Genomic DNA, 23,677 nt, shown 5'->3' with positions numbered 1-23,677 from the left:
GTCACTAGAGATAGGATTTCTGCAACATCTGCCTTGGTAAGTGCTATAAGAAATCATAGTGGGGAGATAACCTTAATAGTGAAACAACATGCTTCCTATGTCAGCAGGTTTAAAGTAGCAGTCAAGGGCTTCTTATCGCAGCAGTTTAGTTTAGAAAGGAGATTAAGAAAAGAAATATTGGATTTACATAAAATAATGAGTGGCATAGAACAGGTATAATGTGCTCCTATTTACCATCTCTCAGTAGGACATTCAATGAAGCTGAAAGGTAACAAATCTAAAAGTCCTCAACAAAAATAAGTTTGCACAAAGCTCTCTGAATAAAAATCACTGAGGTTCAAACATCTCCATTAGTGACTGTTTTACTATTCAACTGCTATGCTGTGACTTGGATAAGATGAATTGGTTGTTTCAGTCAAGTCCCAATTGGACAGGTACCAACATCAGAAAACACTATCACCATTGACATTTATTAGTAGACTTGTCAATCTAAGCACAGCGGCCAAGGACTAAAATAGGCAAGGAGATTAAACTATTGTTCCTAGAGGTGGTTCCTCTAGGTCAGGGTTGAGGAGAAAAGAAAGGCAAAAATATTCTATTCTATTTGGGTATTTATACAGTATTAATCGCTACAGCATGAATGCTTTCCAGAAGTGCATTAAGAGATGTAACTTGTCATGCATAGTTTTGTTTTTCTCCTCAAGGAGAAAATTGACCTTGTGATATTTTTTTTCTGTTTATTTTCTCTCTGCTGTGCTATGCACTATTATTATTGAAGGCCAAGTCAAAGAAATGTAGCTTGCGTTTGGAATGGACAGTGCTGTGGTTTGAGGCAGTTGTTAGATCCTGTGAGAGTTCACTCCTGACTCTTGGACTGGTCCCCAAGAGAGCTGTGTGTCCTGGGCAGACCATGTAGACAAATGCAGTGGACTGTTCTATTATGCCTGAGAAGCAGAATTGTTGACCACAGATGGTCCTTGTCTCACAGATCCAAGTAAAAGTTTGCATTGCTGCTGCCTATGCGGAATCTGTTTTCTGCATAATTATAGGACTTTAGTCTTCAGGGAAGACATCTGCCATTTTCCACGAGTACTATATTCACTTAATAGATGTGCTATCCAGTAAACAGAATACATTAAATATAGGAGTCTATGCAAATATGCTTATGATTCATCTGTGCAAATTTCCATCCCTGTTAATGGAATTCGCGTAGCTAAATCCAACATGTGAAGCTGAACATTTAACACAGGAGTGGGCAAACTACGGCCTGCAGGCTGGATTCGTCCCACCAGCCATTTTAATCCGCTTGAGCTCCCACTGGGGAACAGGGTCCAGGGCTTGCCCTGCTCTGGTGCTCCAGCCGAGGAGTAGAGTCGGGGGCCACTCCATGTGGCTCCTGGAAACAGCTACATGGCCCCGCTCTGGCATTGCAGCCGGGGAGCAGGGTCGGGGGTCACTCCATGCGGCTCCCAGAAGCAGTCGCAAGGCCCCACTCCGGCGCTCCAGCTGGGGAGCAGGGCTGGGGGCTGTGCCACGCAGCTCCCAGAAACAGCAGTGTGCCCCCCCCCCCCGGCTCTTACGCATAGGGGCAGCCAGGGGTCTCCGTTCTGCATGCTGCCCCTGCCACAAGCACTGCCCCTGCAGCTCCCATTGGCCGGGAACTGCAGCCAATGGGAGCTGCAGGTATGATGCCTGCAGATGGGGCAGCGTGCAGAGCCGCCAGGCTATGCCTCCACATAGGAGCCGGAGAAGGGACATGCCACTTCTTCTGGGAACTGTTGAGGTAAGCGCCTCCAGAGCCTGCACCCCTGAGCCTCTCCCCACGCCCCAACCCCCTGCGCCAACCCTGATCCCCTTCCCATCCTCTGAACTCCTTGATCCCAGCCCAAGAGCACCCTCCTGCTCCCCAAACCCCTCATCCTTAGTCCCACCCCAGAGCCTGCACCCTGAGCCAGAGCCCCCCCCCCCCCCCCCCGCACACCAGCCCGGAGCCCCCATCCTGGACCCTGAACTCCTCATGTCTGGCCCCACCCCGGAGCCTGCACCCCCAACCAGAGCCCTCACCCGCCTCCCACACTCCAGCCCCAATTCTGTGAGCATTCATAGCCCACCATACAATTTCTATTCCCAGTTGTGGCCCTCAGGCCAAGAAGTTTGCCCACCCCTGATTTAACACCATGTTATTTAAAGGATTACCTTAACTACCTGAAAATATTTTGAGCTGTTAGGGCCTGTTTTAAAACCTCCTAAAGTCCATAGAAAGGCTCTTATTGATATCAATGGACTTTGGGTCAACTCCATAGTAACATAGTTATCAGTCACATATGCAATCACTATATTGTGTCAGGCTGTTTTGGATTATGTGGCATCATATGAAGCTACATATCTGTGTAACTCATATGGTGTAACACGCTCCAATCAAATGATCAAGAACAAGGTTAGGTAAAGCAGATGGATCCTCCACAGGCAGCACAAGTAGCTAGCCAAATGAGATGAAGTCCTGCAGGTGGTGTAAGATGGTGCTTATCTTATTCATATCTATAGTGTATATCACACACAGTATTACTCTTGCCCCAGAAACTATTGGAACCAATATCTGAATATTGCGCTAATTTACCTCCAGGCAGACATTTTTCTTATACGAAGGAGACTTTTAGCTATTTCCTACGCAGAAATATAGATATTCCACAACAATGTTTTATTGGAAGATAGGGTGGAAAATTATTTATATAAATTAAAATATACTGTATTTATATCAATATTAAAATAAGGAGTATTTCACGTTCCTATTTTCTCTTTGTGCTAGACCACATAAGGGAATGTGCTATGCTGTATTCTCACTGACAGGAATGTCTGGTCTCTGGCACAAAGGGCTACATATTCACAGCCTTGCTAGAATTCTATCTGAGATAGGATATGCCCTACCAGCACACCAGCTGCACTGGTTCTGAGGGCCTCTCTCGAGAGGCTTGGTCCAACTCCAGTTAAGCATAGGTTCTGGCTTAAAATGGTTTCTATTATATACAGGGTGTCCAGTTTGGTTCAATGGCTCTCAGCACCCCCACTGTACAAAATGTTCTAGCACCCCTGCAGTTAAATCAATGGAAAGACTCTCAAATGAATTTAAAGGAAGGTGGATTGGGCAATGGGTCCCTGAAGAGGGAGTTCTGCTCCCCCACTGGGTTCCAGTCAGTGCAAAATTGAAACCTCCCCCTAAAGGGACTTAGAGAAAGGACCAGGCTTGCAAGCCCCAAAGAACCCAGCTATGCAGTGTAACTTTCCATGTGGGCTGCGGAAGGAAGTAGTGGTAAGAGTGAGACAGAGAAATGCTGATGTGATACATATCAAGGTCTTGTTTGTATAGTTTAAAAATACTGCTTTACGTGGTAAAATAGATGCCCAATTCTTTGTTAAAAGCATCTTAAAATCCAATCCATTGTGCAGCAAGGGATGAAACTTTACCCTCCCCCGCCCCCACAAATGGACTGATACTTCATCTACAAGGGGCAGAACAGCATCTCATATGAATGAGAAACACTTCTTGGAAATGTTGGGAACTGTGTTGATAAAGATATTGGTCTTTAGGATGAGACAAAAGGCTCAGATCCTTTTTGAAAAAAAGTAAAATAAACAGGACTGTTAAAATTCCTGGCAGAATTCTATTTTGGATAATTGAATTCTGGCTACCTAAATTCCCTGTGGAGTTTTTATTTGGATTAATTTATGCTTCAATTCCCCTTTCCAAAAATTGGTACATAGGGTTTGTTCCTAGTGTAAAATGGTGGCCACTGCTCGTCATTAGAGGATGGATGCAATCCTACTAATACAGCCTTTAAACCATTTTGGGATCTTTGTCAGAGGTATAACTACTATTAATATATTATAAACAGACAGCTTTGTCATACTTTCTCATATGCATATCTGCAATGTTCTTTAGAAGAAAAGTTCTGCCTCTTTCTGCACTCTGGAAGACTGCAGAAGGCTGATTAGAGTATACCTGGCTGAGTGATTTGGCAAACTATGCTGGCTCCCAAGGCTCAATGGAATGGATTGTTTAGCATTATATGAAAATAAATTACAACACTTCTAAAACTGGATAAACGGCAAAAGAAAAAAGTGTTTTTTAAAATCAAACATTTTTACCATGAGAAAAAAAAAAGTCATGCAATATAATATACAAGTCTACTACACCTCTCAGGCAGAGCCTGGAAAAATATATATATCCCTATTCTGGTGGAAGAGATGCTCTACCTACCAGGATGATACTTCACCAGTCTCTTTTTCCTTTTAGAGGTTCCTAGTGATTTATATGAGGTATTCTAGAGCCTCGCCATTTTTGGGTGGGTGTCACATGGTGACTGGGCTCTTTAAAAAGGTGACAGACCTAACTGCACCTGTGACTGAGCCTCCCAGCTCAGGCTACAGGGCTTGGAGTCTGATGATAGCCTAAGGAGCACCTAGTCCGTATAAGGACAGCAAGAGGTCAGTTAAGCTGGAGAATTGCAGGAGTCCCTCATCCAGAGGGAAAAGAACTCTGGGGCTACCGCCTGCTTTGGGCAGGTGAATCGCATGTGTGTGTGTTCCTTCATGATTTCTAGTATAAAGCAATGAATTGTACCCTGAGGCAAGGGCCTGAAAAAGACTAGGGCATGGCATCACTCCTTCCTGGGCTCGTGAGACAGCCCAGCCATTTACAGTGTGCCTACGAAAAAAAGTTGTTATTTCTCCTCCCTCATTATAACAGATTCCCGTTCCACGTGATCACACCATTAGGGCTAGCCTAAGAGATTTGAAAAGGATAAACAAGAAAGTTCCTTGAGATATACTTCATAATTATTTGACTCATATTACATATAAAGTGTGTGAGAGAGACTGTGTATGTACTCACATAAGTGTTGTTGGTTAAGCCCAATCATGTTTCTATTTTAGTCCTAGCTAGTTGTTTATACCAGTTTATATTTTCAAGGTTACTTCTGCAAGGAAAAGAGCTAAAAACTTTTGTAAAGAATGCTAAGATTCTTCCTTATGTTTCTAGCTCCTCAAATCCAGAAGGCCTGCAGCTGTGGAATTCACAGGACCTCATAGGCTGACTCTGTTCTACAGCATGATGGATCAGCATTCATGTCCCACTCCCCGTCAGTACTTAGCCCCGTCTGGGGAAGCTAATGATGCAACTAGCGGACCAAATTAATTGATGAATCCTGGTCAAGTGCCACCTGAGGCATGCTGTGCATACACTAAGAAGATTCCAATCAACACTCCGCAGGGGAGTTGTAGTGTAAAATGTTAAATCCCCCTTTAACCAACAATGTGATCTGCCATGTCAAATTTTGCTTATCCCCCCCCACATTAATTTCTAATTCATTTGCAGAGAGCCAAATTCTGCTCCAAGTACCTGTGTATTAATGCAGGGTAACTCAGTATATTCTACTAATATAGGTTCTTATAACATTGCCATAAGAACAACCATACTGGGTCAGATGGCAAAGATCCATCAAGCCCAGTATCCTGTCTTCTGACAGTGGCCAAAACCAGGTGCCCCAGAGGGAATGAACAGAACAGGCAATCATCAAGCGATCCATTCCCTATCACCCGTTCCCAGCTTCTGGCAAATAGAGGCTAGGGACACCATCCCTGCCCATCCTGGCTAATAGCCATTGATGGACGTATCATCCATGAGTTTATTTAGTTCTTTTTTGAACCCTGTTATAGTCTTGGCCTTCACAACACCCTCTGGCAAAGAATTCCACAGGTTGACTGTGCGTTATGTGAAAAAATACTTCCTTTTGTTTGTTTTGAACCTGCTACCTATTAATTTCATTTGGTGGCCCCTAGCTCTTGTGTTATAAGAAGGAGTAAATATCACTTCCTTATTTACTTTCTCCACACCAGTCATGATTTTATAGACCCCTATCATATCCCCCCTTGGTTGTCTCTTTTCCAAGCTGAAAAGTCCCAGTCTATTTAATCTCTCCTCATGCGGAAGCTATTCCATGCCCCTAATCACTTTTTGTTGCCCTTTTCTGAACCTTTTCCAATTCCAATATATCTTTTTCTGAGATACTGCAACCACATCTGCACACAGTATTCAAGATATGGGCGTACCATGGATTTACATAGAGGCAATATGACATTTTCTGTCTTATTATCTATCCCTTTCTTAATGATTCCAAACATTCTGTTTGCTTTTTTGACTGCCGCTGCACATTGAGTGGATGTTTTCAGAGAACTATCCACAATACTCCAAAGTATCTCTCTTGAGTGGTAACAGATAATTTAGACCCCATCATTTTATATGTATAGTTGGGATCATGTTTTCCAGTGTGCATTTCTTGGCATTTATCAACACTGAATTTCATCTGCCATTTTGTTGCCCAGGCACCCAGTTTTGTGATATCCCTTTGTAGCTCTCCACAGTCTGCTTTGGACTTAACCGTGTTGAGTAGTTTTGTATCATCTGCAAATTTTGCCATGTCACTGTTTACCCCTTTTTCCAGATAATTTATGCATATGTTGAATAGGACTGGTCCCAGTACAGACCCCAGGAGGACACCACTATTTACCTCTCTCCATTCTGAAAACTGATCCTTTGTTTCTTTTTTTTTAAGCAGTTACAAATCCATGAGAGGACTTTCCCTCTTATCCCATGACAGCTTATTTTGCTTAAGAGCCTTTGGTGAGGGACCTTGGCAAAGGCTTTCTGAAAATCTAAGTACACTATATCCAGTGGATCCCCCTCGTCCACATACTTGTTGACCCCCTCAAAGAATTCTAGTAGATTGGTGAGGCATGATTTCCCTAAACAAAAGCTATGTTGACTCTTCCCAATCAAATTATGTTCATCTAGGTGTCTGACAATTCTGTTCTTTATTATAGTTTCAACCAGTTTGCCCGGTACTGAAGTGAGGCTTACTGGCTTGTAATTGCCAGGACCACCTCTGGAGCCCTTTTTAAAAATTGGTGTCACATTAGCTATCCTCCAGTCATCTGGTACAGAAGCTGATTTAAATGATATGTTACAAACCACATAGACATAAACATAGATAGAGTTACCCAAGTATAGCAAGGACTGGATTATGGCCCCACAGTTAGCATATGTAAACATAGCAGGGGCTGAAACAAAGACTATTCCACATTTGCTGCAAAGAAGTACATGGGAGCCAAATATGAAATGAGTCAAAATGAAATCCTATTCCCATTAACTGTAACTGGATTATGTATGCCTAGCAATTACAGTTACTATTGGGTGTTTCTGTAACACACTGACAATTATTTTAGGAAAGAAATAGCCACATATTACAGTAAGTACAAATGCTTAAAACATTTATTTCATTTAGTAAAATAACAGCCTACATAGCCATACATGTATATGCATGTGATTGCTAGAGCAGCCAGAAATTTAATGTGGGCCCTTATCCTTTGTAATAGAAACTCTGATGTTTCTTCATTTATAAATGCACTCAGCTAGAATGAGCATTATTTATTATTCCAAAACAAATACGTTTTTTAAAAAAAGTTATTGTTGAGAGTCCCTATCAAACTAAAGAGTAAAAAACATATTACAGGCATGTTGTGATGAACCCAAACCCAAGCATTATAAACCCAGGAAATTCAGAGTTAAGGTTACACTTAAAAGAAATCCAAACATATTAAGATATGGAAATGCAATAATAACATAATGTTAATGAAGGGATTTTAGTATTTTGGGTCTCATCTTAGGGTAAACTGATTTTTTTAAAGACAGATTAGGGTTGGGGTTTTTTTTATTTTAATCCTCTTTTTTTGCTACTGGGCAGAGCAATGGTTGCTTGGGGGTCTTAACTGTGCATTTCCATATCTTATCATGTCTGAATTTCTTAAGTGTAAACTCCTCTCTGACTTTCCTGGGTTTTGTAATGGCTGGTTCTGGATGATTATAACTTGCCAACATGTTGGCTGCATTGCATCACCAGAGCAATGCAAAGCACCTAGCACACTGAATCTGGCCTTTAATTTATAAGTGACTTGAATTCAGCCGTAGAACCTTTAAAGAGCCATGACAGTCGGTCCAAGTAATCTACCAAGGAGAACTCTTGACAGATGTGTACAATCCTGCTCATACCATTGACTCATTACAACCAATAGATTAGTTACATGCAAATTAGCTGTAGAGGAAGACTGGTGGTTGGCTGAATTATCTCTGATCATACCATTAAAGAGTTACCTGAGCTCTTGACCTGACCCTACTGTAGCCTATATAGTCATAATTAGATACAAGAGTCATTAAAAACTTAGCTTAATTGCATCCTAATTTCTTTGGATGTAGGTTATGCACAAACAAGCCTTCAATTAATTTTAATTATGTGGAAAGTTTGAAGAGTCTGCATTTTTACATTATTCAGATCATTCAGGACAAACAAAAGACTGACATGTATAATATGTTAATCTTCTTTAAGGATCCATTTTTAAATACAGTTTAACTCACAGTAAGTAACAGATTTATTTGTAAATCATCATAAAATTGATTTAGTACTCAAAGATTAAAGGATATAATGTTTGGGGAGGAGTCACTGTAGTTTTCATATATTACAAAGAGGCCTAATACTTCCATTAAGTGCAAAACAGAACTCAACCTTAACTACGGAGTCACAATCAATTGCTTCCACAGTCAATTAAACAACCAAAGTAAAATCTCCATGGGAAAGTACAGTGTTCTCTCTCCTCAGTAGCAGGTTCTGTCTGAACACAAATTGACAGCTGCCTCTGTACCAGTGAGAGGAAACTTTTTAAAGATACAGTAGACAGTAAATAGAGGAATAACAATTCCTAGCTGCACACATCACACATTAACACGTTAACTCCTTCACTGGAAGGGATGGGACATCACAGAAGATAATGTTCTAGATGACAAATTTTTTTCTTCAAATTTGTGTCCCTCTTACTTTCACTCCATATCATATGTCCTAGGTGTAAAAGAAATGGCTATAAAGTGTAAGATTTTTTTTCTTGCTGTGATGAATAGGCCTTTTAGGTTCTTTGTAATCTAATACAGGAAGGACATAATCATAGATCTATTAATCTGTGATGATCTAATTTGTTATGTGGATTAAGGGACCAGAAATGAATTCTATGACTAATAATAAATAAATGTAGATTAGATTCCAAATTCCTCAGGCACTACGGGCAGTTTGGATTAAGTAGGTTTCCACTAATTTAGTCAATATATTAATCCTTGTTGATGCCCTTTCCTTTTTCCACTGAAGGCTATTGGAAGTGGGTGTAAATCAAGTAGACTGACCAAAAAACACCACCACTATATGGAACTGACCATCTATTTCCACTATAGGAAATGATAATGTGACAGCAAAACACTCTATAAAAAAGGGGCAATAAAGAGTTTTGCACACTGGAAGTTCCTTCCCACTACAGCTCTATTAAATGTATGTAAAAAGGCTGATCACAGTTCACGTTGATGACAGCTGCACTCAGAAAACAGAAGTGCAGTTGATTTTCAAGTTTCTCTAATCAACATTCATTCAAACTATCTCATTCACTATTAACGTGACTTGCAAGGGATTTGTCCCACTGCATGCCTAATGGGTGAATTTGTGATAACAAAGAAAACATGACACCATGGCAGAAATCCTCCAGATCAATTTCTCCAACTATTTAACTTTCTTATATTTTCTTATAACTTTATTATATTTTGGTGACTCTTATGAAACCAAATAGGTTTTAGATGCTAGAAAGCCTGATGTTCGAAAGGAAGCAGTCAGGAAAGGGCCTTCTTATGGTCCAATCCTACTTGAATCAAAATCAATGGGAATTTCTCCAGCCATTTAAATAAAAGCAGGATTGGGCTTATAGATGCATTTTCATCGTAAGTGGAGGCATTTTTCTTCTTACTCCCTCTTTGCTTTGTTTTAATGGCTTCTTTACCAAGATAATAAATTTCCTCATTTAAATATCAACTTAATTGGGTATTTTCTTTTAAAGCTTCTTAGATTTGATACTGTAATAATGTACACTTTCTTCATGTATGTAACTGTGTTTTTCCCCTTCTTGAAGTAACATTATAGGCGTTAACTATTTGATGAACATATTGTAACTGTGTGCAATATGAAGGCCTATGACCTTTATCTTTTTGGAATGTATTAAAATGATAAATACATAGTATGTAAAATATTTCAAAAAAGATATAGTGGATAAGTTATTGGAAAACCTTGCGGGGAAGATACCATTACCAATCTATCTTAGAGAAAAAATACTGAAATGAAAAGGTTATTCCTTGCTAACTTGTTGGAATCGTTTGGCGATATTATTGAAATGGTAGACAAAGAGGATCTTATCTGGATCACTGGCGACTATTTCAAAACATTTGACACAGCTACACATCAAAGGCTAATGTCAAGAGTGTCTTGAGAAACAGAATAAAGATCATCTGTGCCTCTGAAAACAGTGCAACAATGCCATGCTGAAAAATGGTGCCTGGAGGCAAATGGCTTAGATCAGCTTTGGGACCCAAGGAAGAAAATGTCCCTCTACTAAGGCGTTAAAAGAAAGCAAAATTTCCAACATGATGCTATATTGGAAATATCAATAAATAATGAAGCACAGTACAGTCACATGGAGGAGGATCATTTAAGTGCCTAGTCTAACAGATGGCAATTGCTGTTCGGTGTAGATTACAGAACGCTAAAGTCAAGAATAACGAGCATAAAAATTTAATTGTGCAGTTGTTTCATCACAGTGACTGACATATAGCAAGGCCATTGGATTTCTACAATTCGATGGCTTTGAACCTGGCAATTAAATTTATCTTTTGGGACAGCATCCTGGGAAATCCTCTACCTTCTGACTGCGTAAAACAGTATGTATTTTTCCTTGAAATTTGATTTCCACCTTGTCTTAGCACTAACAGATGCATACACATGAAAAGAAATTAAACAACCCCGTTTTCTTCCTGTCTCTTCTTCCCTTATAAACAGCATTACAACATTGTTTGGTAATAGTCCAAATCAGTGCATCCTACAATAGTGCTAATGCCAGATTGTGGAATATTACTGTAAACTATTGCAGTATATTTTAAGAATCTATTTAGAGGGGCTCCACCACAAACAGGAGTTCTTACTGGTTTAAGTGCATTAGCCTGACCCTTAAGTGAAAGGTTCAGGGTGACTTCCCTGACCAGCACATTGAAAACAGGGATTACCTGCCATCCCCACTAAAATGAAAAAAACTAGATCAACTCCTGCAGGCTCAGCATTGCTACCTCCAAGTGTCTGGGCCTCCTTCTCTTTCCTGTCATCACCCTCTGGGTGCATGGATTCTCCATATAATACTTTCTGCCACAGTTTAAAAGATCCTGGCATGCTGTACATACTTTCAGTCACTCTTCCCAGAGCAGGGTTCCCCACCTCTTTCCCTCATACCCAGTTAATTCTTCTGACCCTCTCTGAGCTGCTGGAGGAGTGGGTATTGTACATTCATTCTATATTCTAAAGCAAGTCTCTTTGATTTTTGTAGCAGGCTAATCCTTTAGCAATCTGGCAGCATCCTGAAATTGTTGGGGGATGGGGAGAGGACCTACAGAAACAGTTTTTAGGAAATAAAAGACTACAGTTCAAGAGAGCAGCCTCTCATTTGCAGGAACAACATGCACCCACAAAGTCTGTATGCAAAATTGCATGTCGGGCAGAACTCTGGGTATTTGCATCCCTAACTATCTGGTTTTGGATGGACATGATAACTAGTGGTGCATATACACTGATTTGTGCCTCCAAGTAATATTTTGTATGAAAAATCCATTAAATTTTGGGAAGGAAAAAAAAATTCTGCAGATGGGAAGGATCCCTAAATGTTAAGGTAATTCAGTAAAGCATTAAAGCATTTCATTAACTGTAAGGATGAGAGTAGTCCCATTTGAGGTCAATTGGACAACTCGTGCTTAAAGTTAAGCATGTTGTTTGCTGAATCAGCACCTATATAAACCCAGGGTTGTGAGTTCAATCCTTGAGGGGACCATTTAAGGATCTGGGGCAAAAATCTGTATGGGGACTGGTCCTGCTTTGAGCAGGGGATTGGATTAGATGACCTCCTGAGGTCCCTTCCAACCCTGATATTCTATGATATGAATAACACACCCAATACTTTTATAAATAGTTCAGTATAAAACCTTGTTGCCTGAATCATTTTTCAGTTTGCTGATAATTCAGCACTGGTCCACCAGGAAAACCAGAAGACATTACCACAGAATTCAGACCCAATTTTGTCAGAGTACACAAGGGAATGAAGACATGCTTAGGTACCATGGTGATATCCAGGGGATAAGAACTTTGATGTATTTACTGTGGGACTGGATGCAGATTTTTATTCCATAATCTTTCAGATGAAGTCTGTGAATTAAAAAACTTCACAGTAGTCATAATTTCACTCGGAGTTTGACCAACAACACACAGTTTAAAAGATCCTGTCATACGGTGCAAAACTTTGTGGGACACCTATGATTTCAAGCAAGGGATGCAATGACATTAAAAGAAAAGGGGAACGTTTAGCAGACTGTAATTACAAGTCTGCAAATTAGACTATGACACTCAAGGATGGGTTCATATGATGGTCGTTCATTTGTTCAGTTTCAATCTAAATCAAAGGTAACGGAGAGGGCTAGTGACTTGCTGTGGCAAATTACACAAAAAGACACAACCTGGTCAGGGAAAAAAGGCAAATACCATAAATTTATACTAAAAATTCCTAAAAGTCACAAGTCATGTTATTTTAATTAAAATAGCCTTTATTTTGCAATAAACGTTGTTTAAAACCATTTATGAAGTGGGACCGGTGCTATGTGCAGATGTATGTTAACATAAGCTTACAGACTTTCTCAAAAACTGAGAAATCCAAGCACCCATGACTTCTCTACTCCAATATGACCATAGAACACGCCATTACTCTTGGGGTATGTCTACACTACGAGAGTAGTTCGATTTTACTTAAAGTGAATTTGTGGAACCGATATTACAAAGTTGAACGTGTGTATCCATACTAAAGACAGTAATTCGACTTTGCGAGTCCACACTAACGGGGCATCATCGACATTGGAAGCGGTGCACTGTGGGTAGCCATCCTGCAGTCCCCGCTGACAACTGGAATTCTGGGTCGAGCCCCCAATGCCTCCTGGGGCAAAAAATGTGTCGAGGGTGGTTTTGGGTAACTGTCGTCATTCAACCCTCACTCCCGCCCTCCCTCCGTGAAAGCGCTGGCGGGCAATCAGTTTGCGCACTTTTCTGGTGATTGACAGCGTGGACGCCACAGCACCGCGAGCGTGCAGCCCGCTGCGATCATCGCTGCAGTTATGGCCGTTGTCAACACCTCGCGCCTTATCATCCACCTTTTTCAGAGGCAGATGCTGAGAAATCAGGCGAGGAGACTACAGCAGCGCGGTGAGGACATTAAGTCTGAGAGGGGCACAGACCTCTCGCAAAGCACGGGACCCCGTGCCGTGGACATCATGGTGGCAATGGGTCATGTTGATGCTGTGGAACGGCGATTCTGGGCCCGGGAAACAAGCACCGACTGGTGGGACCACATAGTGTTGCAGGTCTGGGATGAATCACAGTGGCTGCGAAACTTTCGGATGCGTAAGGGAACTTTCCTGGAACTTTGTGAGTTGCTGTCACCTGCCCTGAAGCGCAAGGACACTCGGATGCGAGCAGCCCTGACTGTCCAGAAGCGAGTGGCCATAGCCCTCTGGAAGCTTGCAACGCCAGACAGCTACTGGTCAGTCGCGAACCAACTTGGAGTGGGCAAATCTACCGTGGGGGTTGTTGTGATGCAAGTAGCCAACGCAATCGTTGAGCTACTGCTGTCAAAGGTAGTGACCGTGGGAAACGTGCAGGTGATCATAGATGGCTTCGCTGTGATGGGATTCCCAAACTGCGGTGGGGCTATAGATGGAATTCACATCCCTATCCTGGGACCGGACCACCAGGCCAGCCAGTACATTAACCAAAAGGGCTACTTTTCAATGGTGCTGCAAGCACTGGTGGACCATAGGGGACGTTTTACCAACATCAACGTTGGATGGCTGGGCAAGGTTCATGACGCTCGCATTTTCAGGAACTCTGGTCTGTTTAGACGGCTGCAGGAAGGTATTTACTTCCCGGACCACAAAATAACTGTTGGGGATGTGGAGATGCCTATAGTGATCCTCGGGGACCCAGCCTACCCGCTAATACCCTGGCTCATGAAACCCTATACAGGCGCCCTGGACAGTGAAAAAAACTCTTCAACTACCGGCTGAGCAAGTGCAGAATGGTGGTGGAGTGTGCTTTTGGATGTCTGAAGGGGAGATGGAGAAGCTTACTGACTCGCTCTGATCTCAGCGAAACCAATATCCCCATTGTTATTGCAGCTTGCTGTGTGCTCCACAATCTCTGTGAGAGCAAGGGGGAGATGTTTATGGCGGGGTGGGAGGTTGAGGCAAATCGCCTGGCTGCTGATTACACCTAACCAGACACCCGGGCGATTAGAAGAGCCCAGCGGGACGCGCTGTGCATCCGGGAAGCTTTGAAAGCTAGGTTCAAGAGTGACCAGGATAACCTGTAACTTAAATTTTTTAAACAGAAGCTGAACCTGCCCCCGTTTCTTTACCCACTTAATGTTGACTATCCTCTCCTGCTACCAAGCCCCTTCCCCCCTTCCAACACACCTTTAAAAATAAAATAAATGAAACTTTGATCATTAACACCATTTTCTTTATTAAGGATTTAATAAACTGGGACGCAGACTGTGGTGGGGAGCGGGTGTAGTGATGGAAAGGACGCTTCTAAACTCGAGGAATGATAGGCTCCTGCTCCTAGAGTGGTCCGCAGTGGTGGACTGGTTGTTTCAACGGAGCCTGCCACCCCTCCTTTTCGGGACTCTGTGTGTGGGGGTTATGTGACTTTGTGGCGGGGGAGGGCGGTTACAGATCCCCTGCTGCGTGGCTCTGTGATCCAGGCTAAGGACCGCTGCATAAGATCTGTAACCGCCCTCCCCTGCCACAAACTCACATAGCCCCCCCACACAGAACATGAAAACCACCTCCCAGACTGACCAGGGTGCCTAGTGACTGCAATGTGTGTGTGACCTTCTGCTGAACCTGCCCCCGTGTCTGTACCCTGGTAAAGGTGACTGTCCTCTCCAATTACGAACCCCCTTCTCCCCCTTCAAACACACTGTCCTCTAAAAGAACATGACGGAAACCGTAATTCACAGAAACATATTTTTTATTAAGAACTACACAGTTAGGGGATGAAACTGGGATGGGGGATTGGGTGAGGTGCTTTTGGAGTGAAGGAAAGGACATATCAAATCTTTGGGAATGAGAGCCTTCTGCAATTTGAGCAGTCTGCAGGGGTGGAGTGACTGTTTTCACGGCCCCTGCCGCCCCTCCTTCTTGGGAATTTGGGTGAGGGGGGGATGGGACTTTGTGGCGGGGGAGGGCGGTTAGAGATAGAATGCAGTGGGGCTCTGTCCTCCTGCCTCCGGTCCTGCAGAACATCTACAAGGCGCCGGAGCATGTGTGGTTGCTCCCTCATTAGTCCAAGCAGCGTTTGAGTCGCCTGCTGTTCTTCCTGCCGCCACCTGTCCTCCCGTTCGCTGTGTGATCGCTGGCATTGTGACATGTTCTCCCTCCACTGGGTCTGCTGTGCCGTCTCGGCTTGGGAACAGACCATAAGTTCTAAGAACATCTCGTCCCGTGTCCTTTTCTTTCGTCGCCTGATCTGCGCCAGCCTCTGGGAGGGGGATGCTGGGGTAGCTCGGGAGACACTCGCAGCTGTGGGATGGGAAAAAGGGAGTGAATTCCTCACAAAGATTCAGTTTTGCGAACAATGAATATAGTCTTTCTCTGTGAACAAGACCATGCACAGTACCTATCACATACGCACTCAGTACAAGGTCGAATTTTCAGCCTTCCAATTGAGTGCCTGGGGTCTTGCTGTACAGATCACACAAGCGGGGCCGGACAACGGAATTTGGCTAGCAGGTGGACATGGTAAGCCGTAGACTTTTGGCTGCTTAAAGCATAATTTATAGCAGTGCCCTCCTTACACGTTCCAAGCAATGCTCCTAGCGTTGGCCAGTTCCTGCTGCCAGCGATCCGGCCAGCATGAACTCTGCCCCTGTCCCACCCCCGTCGCGGCTGTCCCCGGGAAAGATCCCTGCATGCTGCCGGCAAACCGCTCAGCATAAACGGTTCGCCTCCCCACCCCCACCACGTGGCTGGGTTCGGGAAAGATCCCTGCACACTGCCGGCGATCCGGCCGGCATGAACTCTGCTCCTGTCCCACCCCCGTCGCGGCTGTCCCTGTGAAAGATCCCTGCATGCTGCTGGCGAACCGCTCAGCAGGAACGGTTCGCCTCCCCACCCCCACCGCATGGCCGTAAACCACCGATTACCGTAATTTAAAGGAACAGGCAATCAGTCCCCATACTAAAATTCCCCTAATTCAAAGCAGGTCACCATGAGTGATATCACTCTGATGAGGATTACGGAGGCAGAGAAAGACCGCATGCTGCGTGAATGCCAGCAAACACCAGGGCCATATGCCGCCATGCTTTGCCAGACAATGATACCGGAGTACCTGCTGCTAGCCTGGCATGGAAAAGTTTCCTATCATGGAGGAGGCAATAAGGCTGCTCTCCCCAGGAACCTGATGCAAAGGCTTTCGCATTGCCTCCAGGAGAGCTTCGTGGAGATGTCCCTGGAGGATTTCTACTCTATCCCCAGACATGTTAACAGACTTTTCCAGTAGCTGCACTGGCAAGGACTAAAAAGTTAAGTGCCTAGGGCAAACTAATAATTAAAAACCCGTTGCTAATATACCATGCCTATTCTATTCAAAATAAATGTTTAAAACACTTACCTACTGATGTTTCCCCTGATTCACGGTCCGGGTTACTGCCTTGGGAGGGTTGGTAGGGGATCTCCGTGACGGTGGTGAAGAGCTCCTGGCTGTCAGCGAAATCAGCGTTGAAAGCGCTGTCGACTGCCTCGTCCTCCTCATCTCCTTCCTCATCTTCCCCGTCCGCGAACAGCTCCGAGGAAGCGGCCGTCAACAATATCCCATCGTCAGAGTCCACGGACAGTGGTGGGGTAATGGTGGCGGCCGCACCTAGAATGGAATGCAGCGCCTCGTAGAAACGGCATGTCTGGGACTGGGATCCGGAGCGTCCATTTGACTCTTTGGTCTTCTGGTATGCTTGTCTCAGCTCCTTGATTTTCACGCGGCACTGCATTCCATCCCGGCTGTATCCTCTCTCCGTCATTGCTTTTGAGATCTTCTCATAGATCTTCGCATTCCGTCTTTTCGATCGCAGCTCAGAAAGCACGGACTCATCACCCCACACAGCGATCAGATCCAAGACTTCCCGATCACTCCATGCTGGGGCCCTCTTTCTATTCTGCAATTGCATGGTCACCTCTGCTGGAGAGCTCTGCATCGTTGCCAGTGCTGCTGAGCTCGCCACGATGTCCAAACAGGAAATGAGATTCAAACTCCCCAGACAGGAAAAGGAATTCAAATTTTCCCGGGGCTTTTCCTGTGTGGCTGGTCAGAGCATCCAAGCTCGGACTGCTATCCAGAGCATGAACAGAGTGGTGCACTGTGGGATAGCTCCCGGAGCTATTAGCGTCTAATTCCGTCCACACTAACCCTAATTCGACATGGTCATGTCGAATTTAGTGCTACTCCCCTCGTCGGGGAGGATTACAGAAATCGATTTAAAGAGACCTCTATGTCGAAATAAATAGCTTCGTTGTGTGGACGGGTGCTGGGTTAATTCGAATTAACGCTGCTAAATTCGACATAACCTCCTAGAGTAGACCAGGCCTTGGACTCCCACACACCTTTCATTTTAACTTGGCAGCTCCTGTGGATCTGAGTAAAACGTTTTCTACTGTTACCTTCACAGCTGTACATTACAGGCAACAATCTTTTAAGATTTACAAAAAGAAACTAATAAAAATGATAACTGCCAGAAATGTAGCACTAGTGATAGTAATTGTGGCAACAGGGAACACAGACATAGAATTAAAATACATAAAGCATGCATGATATGAAAATGTTATTTTGCATGGGTTCTGTGTGGAACATTTGCAATAAAATCTGAAAAAACCTGAAGACTAACATTTTCATATGTTGTTTCAAATTCATGAAAATGGCACATATTTATTCAAAAACTTGAAATTTGACATGGCTTGGCTTAAATATAATGCCTTTATAGTGTAAACCTTGGCACTGCTGAAATTACAATGTTTTATTCAGATGAATATCCATTTGTTACATCTAAATGTTCACATTTTTCAATATGAAAGTACTTGTATGTGAAATTCTATGGAAAAAAGCTACATTTATAAATGAACATGATCCAGCACAAAACAGGAAATATTTTTCATATATGTATGGTAACTGCAAGCGACATTTTAGTATCATACATTATATTACCAAATTTTTTGAGCTTGGTCATTTAAACCCTAATACTATGTCAGTTAAGTCAATGGATGCATGATCAAATCCTTGCTAAAATAATGGAGAATATTGATAAACCAATTGTAGCAAATCTTTGTGATTGCAAAGAATAAATAAATAAAAGAGAAGGCAATTTAATGTTTCAAAAATACTTTGCCAAAACTCATATGAAGACCAAAATAGGATGAGAAATAAACAGAATACTGCAATTTTCTTAAAATGCAGTCAAGAAACCTGGACCTGGAACTTCTAGGTCAAGGTTAATAAATAATCAAAGGATAGAGATGGATGGGGGCAAAAACACACTTTTATATGCTATGTACAGAACAATGATTCTGCACCTTACAGTTCTGTTGGTTGCAATTTTCGTTATTAAATTTTTCTCAAGGTTAAGGTCATTGTATAAGGCTGATAGAACACATTTGCTCAGTCTGCAAAAAGAGAAAAATACTTTTGTAATAACATTTTCTCCCTCCACTTTTTTAAAAATAAACGTAATTTGTACAGTTGATTTTACCTTTTTTCTTCTTCTTCCCCAATTTCTGTAGTACTGACTTCAGAGCTAATTTTTGTGAGCTAGTGGGAAAAAATTCTCAGCTGTGCATAACTCGTCTTTGTTGCTTGTGTTTGGTATACTTTAACTTGGTTAGAATCCAGTGACAAGGGTTTTAATTATATACCTTCCAGGGAGAAGATGAATTAGCATTTTGTCTCTAATCATATTGAGGCTCCATATGTATATGGAAGTCATGACCACGCTTATTTTCTTTGCAAAACCAACGAGAATTTTTAATTAGAAGAAGTTCACATTTCTATCTAATGATTTGAAACTTGGGGTGCATGGGTGATGCTATTCTGGTTCATATCAGGTTCCATCTCTGGTCTTATCCAAAGTATACTGAAGTCAATGGTAGTTTTGCCATTGACTCCAACAGACTTTTCATTAGGCTTGTAGTTCGGTCAGCCTGTGCCTTTTACTGCAGAAAGGTGTTAAAAATCAAAAGGTACCTAGCCAATTATATAAAACATTGTCTTAAAAAAACAGGAAAAAGTGCATTTTCTCAACCTTGTTGAACTCCTAAATATCTAATATCTACATAATTTTTTATACTAGTCATATAAAAAGATGAATTTATGAAGGAAAGTAAAGAGTGTGAAACCAGGATTAGAATGTAAATTATTTTGGTACCTTAACAATAGAGGGGACCTTCAGATAATCGCTGAAATTACTAATGACTTGCCTATTTATTTTTTAGTACTATATTTTTCTCATTATTTAAGGCCTAATTATACTCTAATTTATACTCATTCAGGCCCCAGACCTCAGTGAGATTGTATGAGTGTAACATAGCAGAATATGACATATGGCTCCCTTTTTAAAATGCATTTACCAAAAATGAAACTCTCCAGAAGGGACCATATAGTTTTGCTCTTTTTTTTTGGTGTGCTAATTTTTTATTTGTAAACTACCATATCACATAATAGTAAATTATTTCCTTTTCTTATGGAAAGTGGGAGGGAGGAAGGAAGTGTGATGAACGCACACTGAAAATATCAATGTTACAATATTCACAAAACTGTACGTGTCACTAAGCCAACACCCACAGATTTCCATTATACCAAGATTTCACCCTACGCTGATTCTCAGAAGATCTAGATTTTTTTTAAATAACCTAGATTTCAGAATCTCTAAACTATGGGAATTGGATGGTTCAATAGACTACTAATAAAATTAGAAACCTTTTGCTGCTAGGTCATTAGTTCACAGCTGCTCAGATTCCCAGTGGCTGAATAGAATTATCATCTGATGGCAATTTTTTGGCCCATATGTAAAGATCTGGTGGTCTCAGTCCAGTTCCTACTGGGCATATACCTACTAAGAGACAGTTATCACAGTTGGCATCCACATTGTCAATCCATAAACTTAATGACATTAAATTTACTGAAAATAAATGGTCAAATATATCAAATGATGCTAAACATTCGCAAACAATGTATTCACTGGAAACAGCCAGAACAGAGGAGAACAGTCCAGAGGGATTCTCCAGTTCCCTGAAAAATTACCTTAAAAATCCATCTTATTACAGACATTTGGTAGGTTTAATATGTGCTCAAAATAGAAAAGAAATGATTTCATGTGTCTTTTCCTTATGTCTTCCAATTGGAAGCAATAGCAAGAGGATAAGGGAAAGAAGGAATAAAAGATGAATTTGCCACCAGAAACAGATAAAGGAAAGTTCAACACATTTGAAAAAATGGGACTCTGCAAGATAACAAGAGTGTGTCTGTGGATAAATGAAAACAAAGAGTAGGCACATAATTAAAATTTGCATTGTTTCCTTTAATTTGCACACAGAACTATACACAACACTGAGGCTTGGACCATATTTCAACCTCTCTCAGGGGATAACTCCAGAAGAAATAACTTATACATGCAGTAAAGGAAGGGAAAAGATGCAGTGGCACGGGACAGAGTGGAATTTGAAGCAAGCTAAAGCTATTGTTAACACTAGGGTTGAAACTATGTTAGCCACAACTGTGTTAAACCATGTTATGGCTAGCAGAGCATTAACATGTTTTGTATTAACATGAGATTGCCTTATATAACATATGCTAGATAAAGATATGCCCCTTCTGAGCAGTCTATTGCATTAAATTGTTCTAACATGGTTATTGGGTATGCGTGTGCAAATCTTTGTTCAGAATGATCAAAGTAACAATTCTAGAAACATTAATCAACATTTTTGTGCCTTCAAAAAATATTATTGGATCTGAAAATATTAATCTCTTATGTTACAGGAAATTCCTTAAGCTGGCTGCTCCGGTAGCATGCTAAATGTATTAAGTAGATCAGCGGTTCCTGTCTAGTAAATGTAGTAGTATCTTACTCCAGGCTTTTGTGATATTAGTCTAGCTAGACTCCACCTTCTTTGCTTTAATGAGGAGCCTCCTTGTTGGCCCTTAGCACACTTTCCGTGCCTGCCTGTGTTCAATGGTAGATGTTCTAAGTCACAGTGAAGTGGGAGAGATTAGAGCCTGGAGTCTGGAGTACAGATGTGTGGTAGCTAGCATTCTTTCAATACGAGTGTGAGAGTTGTAGTACAGAATCATAAACATCATGGTAGACATGGATCAGCATTCAGGTCGCACCCCACATCAGTACACAGCCCAGGCCAGGGAAGCTAATGATCCAACCATCAGACTAAATTTGGTGATTAATCCTGGTCATGTGCCACCTGAGGCACATTGCGCATATGCTAAGAAGATAACCAGCTTGATAAAAGTGCCATCCAGTAGGAAAGCTGTCACTCGGAATGCCAATATGCCATGGGATTTGAGAAACTTGCTGCAAAAAGACAATTCTTGAAAGTACTCTCGAGCTTTGTGAGTTTGCTGACTGCTGACCCACTAGGCAGTTGTTTCCATAGCTCTCATAGGTCTATTATTTCTAAGTTGCCTTATCATGTTTTTTGCAACAAAAGAAGCATTAAAGCACACAGGCAGGTATATACAAGTGTCTGAAGTAGGATTAAGGAATGAGGCCCTTGTCAGTTTAACAGCTGCTTGATAGCACTAGGTTACAGGTCTGCTTGATTTATGGAAGCCTCATAGTTGCTAGCACAAATGTCAGTCACCTGAAGAGGCTTTGAATGGCTCCCCTCCAGCAGCAAACTGGAGCAGCTCTTTCCATTATATTACTCTAATGTGTGAGTGAAAAAAGTAATAGTCATGTCTGATTAGTTCTGTGCTAATTACTATATCGATATTGTGAATAAAGTACCTTTCAGGCAGCGATCATTGCCTCTGACAATCATGAATCTGGACTGAGCTTATAAAAGGTGTGTGTACGAGACAGACAGAGTGCTACATCAGGTCATAGGGGACAATTTCAACTCCGGTTTTCTACAACTCACAAATCTGCTGTCAATCAGACTTTCAAGGGGCTTATCTATGAGGCTGTGTGAGGGGTTCACTACTCCCTTGCCAAAATTTTACTGGTAAGAAAAATTGAACACAAAATGCAAAAATGCCCACTGGTTGCAGGAAGGTCCTTAATGCGATATTGTACAGCAGTGTTACAATGGTATTTTGTACTATTACTATATATTAATGTCAGGTTCTTCTTTTGTTTTGTTTGTTCTTATGAAGGACAAATAGCTAATGCAAATCTGTTCATTTGTAAATTGAGGACTCTGCATCAGAGTTCAGGCCACTGCACAGACAACGCACATCAAGATATGACTCTATAGGCCAAATTCTGCACTCATTTGCACCAGGAAAAAATCCTGATTTACTGCACTGACTCCCAAAGAGTAAGCTTGAATTTACCTGATGTAACAGAGAGCATAATTTGGCTAGAACAACTTCAGATTTCGTTCAAGTTTTCACTTTCACATATTTACATGTTTGCCCATTGTGAAAAGAGTCAAAAATATAGAGTTAATGTAAATAAAAAAATATACTATCGGCTACACATTGTTTTTTCCTATATGCTCTGTTGATATGAGATTTTTGCCTGGGCACTGTGTGAAACATTTGCAACTAAATTTAAAAAACAAACAAACAAACAAACAAAAACAATGAATCTGAATGTTCTTTGCCAGAAGCATCTGTCTTTATTCTAAAGTCAGGGAGTGAAGAATGCAGACATTGATTAATGCTGGGTAATCCTGACTTGTGCCTTCAGGAAGTACTGTTGAATCAGAAAGTACCAACGTTTTATACTAAAAGGAAACTGCTCTCAGGCAGTACAGTCCTTCAGTAGCATTCTAAATTTATTTAGGTAGATCAGCGGTTCCTGTCTAGTACATGCAGTAGGACCTATATCTCAGGCTTTTGTGATGGCTACTCTAGTTGGACTCCACCTTCTCTGCTTTTAATGAAGAGTCTCCCTGTTGGGCCTTGGCACACTATTCTGTCTTTCAGTTGTGGGTGTTCTAAGCCCCAGTACAGTGGCAGAGTCTGGGCAGAGTGTGTGTTCTAAACAAGAAGACTGTCTAAACTCCCCTAACTCCAGTGATGTCCAGGGTCTGGAATTCTTTTATAACTTAAAGTGTATACAGATGATTTGGAAGTGGTGAACACTGCAATGACACAGCCATATTTTGTCTCGTAAACCTGCACAGGTCCTGGAAACAGTTGTTACCACTGTGGTAGATGTCATTCATTATAAAATGGCTCCCTAA

At 41.9% G+C, this 23,677-nt stretch overlaps 1 protein-coding gene across 1 annotated transcript in view; it reads right to left on the bottom strand.

Annotated features, from left to right (window-relative positions):
* CNTNAP2 (contactin associated protein 2) overlaps window positions 1-23,677 on the bottom strand; it is a 1,628,923-nt gene that overhangs the window by 441,605 nt on the left and 1,163,641 nt on the right. The gene's annotated exons all lie outside the window — the stretch shown is intronic.

Source organism: Trachemys scripta, chromosome 2, assembly GCF_013100865.1.
Source record: "Trachemys scripta elegans isolate TJP31775 chromosome 2, CAS_Tse_1.0, whole genome shotgun sequence".
NCBI classification, from domain to species: Eukaryota; Metazoa; Chordata; order Testudines; family Emydidae; genus Trachemys; species Trachemys scripta.
Note: the sequence above shows the minus strand (reverse complement) of the source record. Positions and strands in the feature narration are given on the sequence as shown.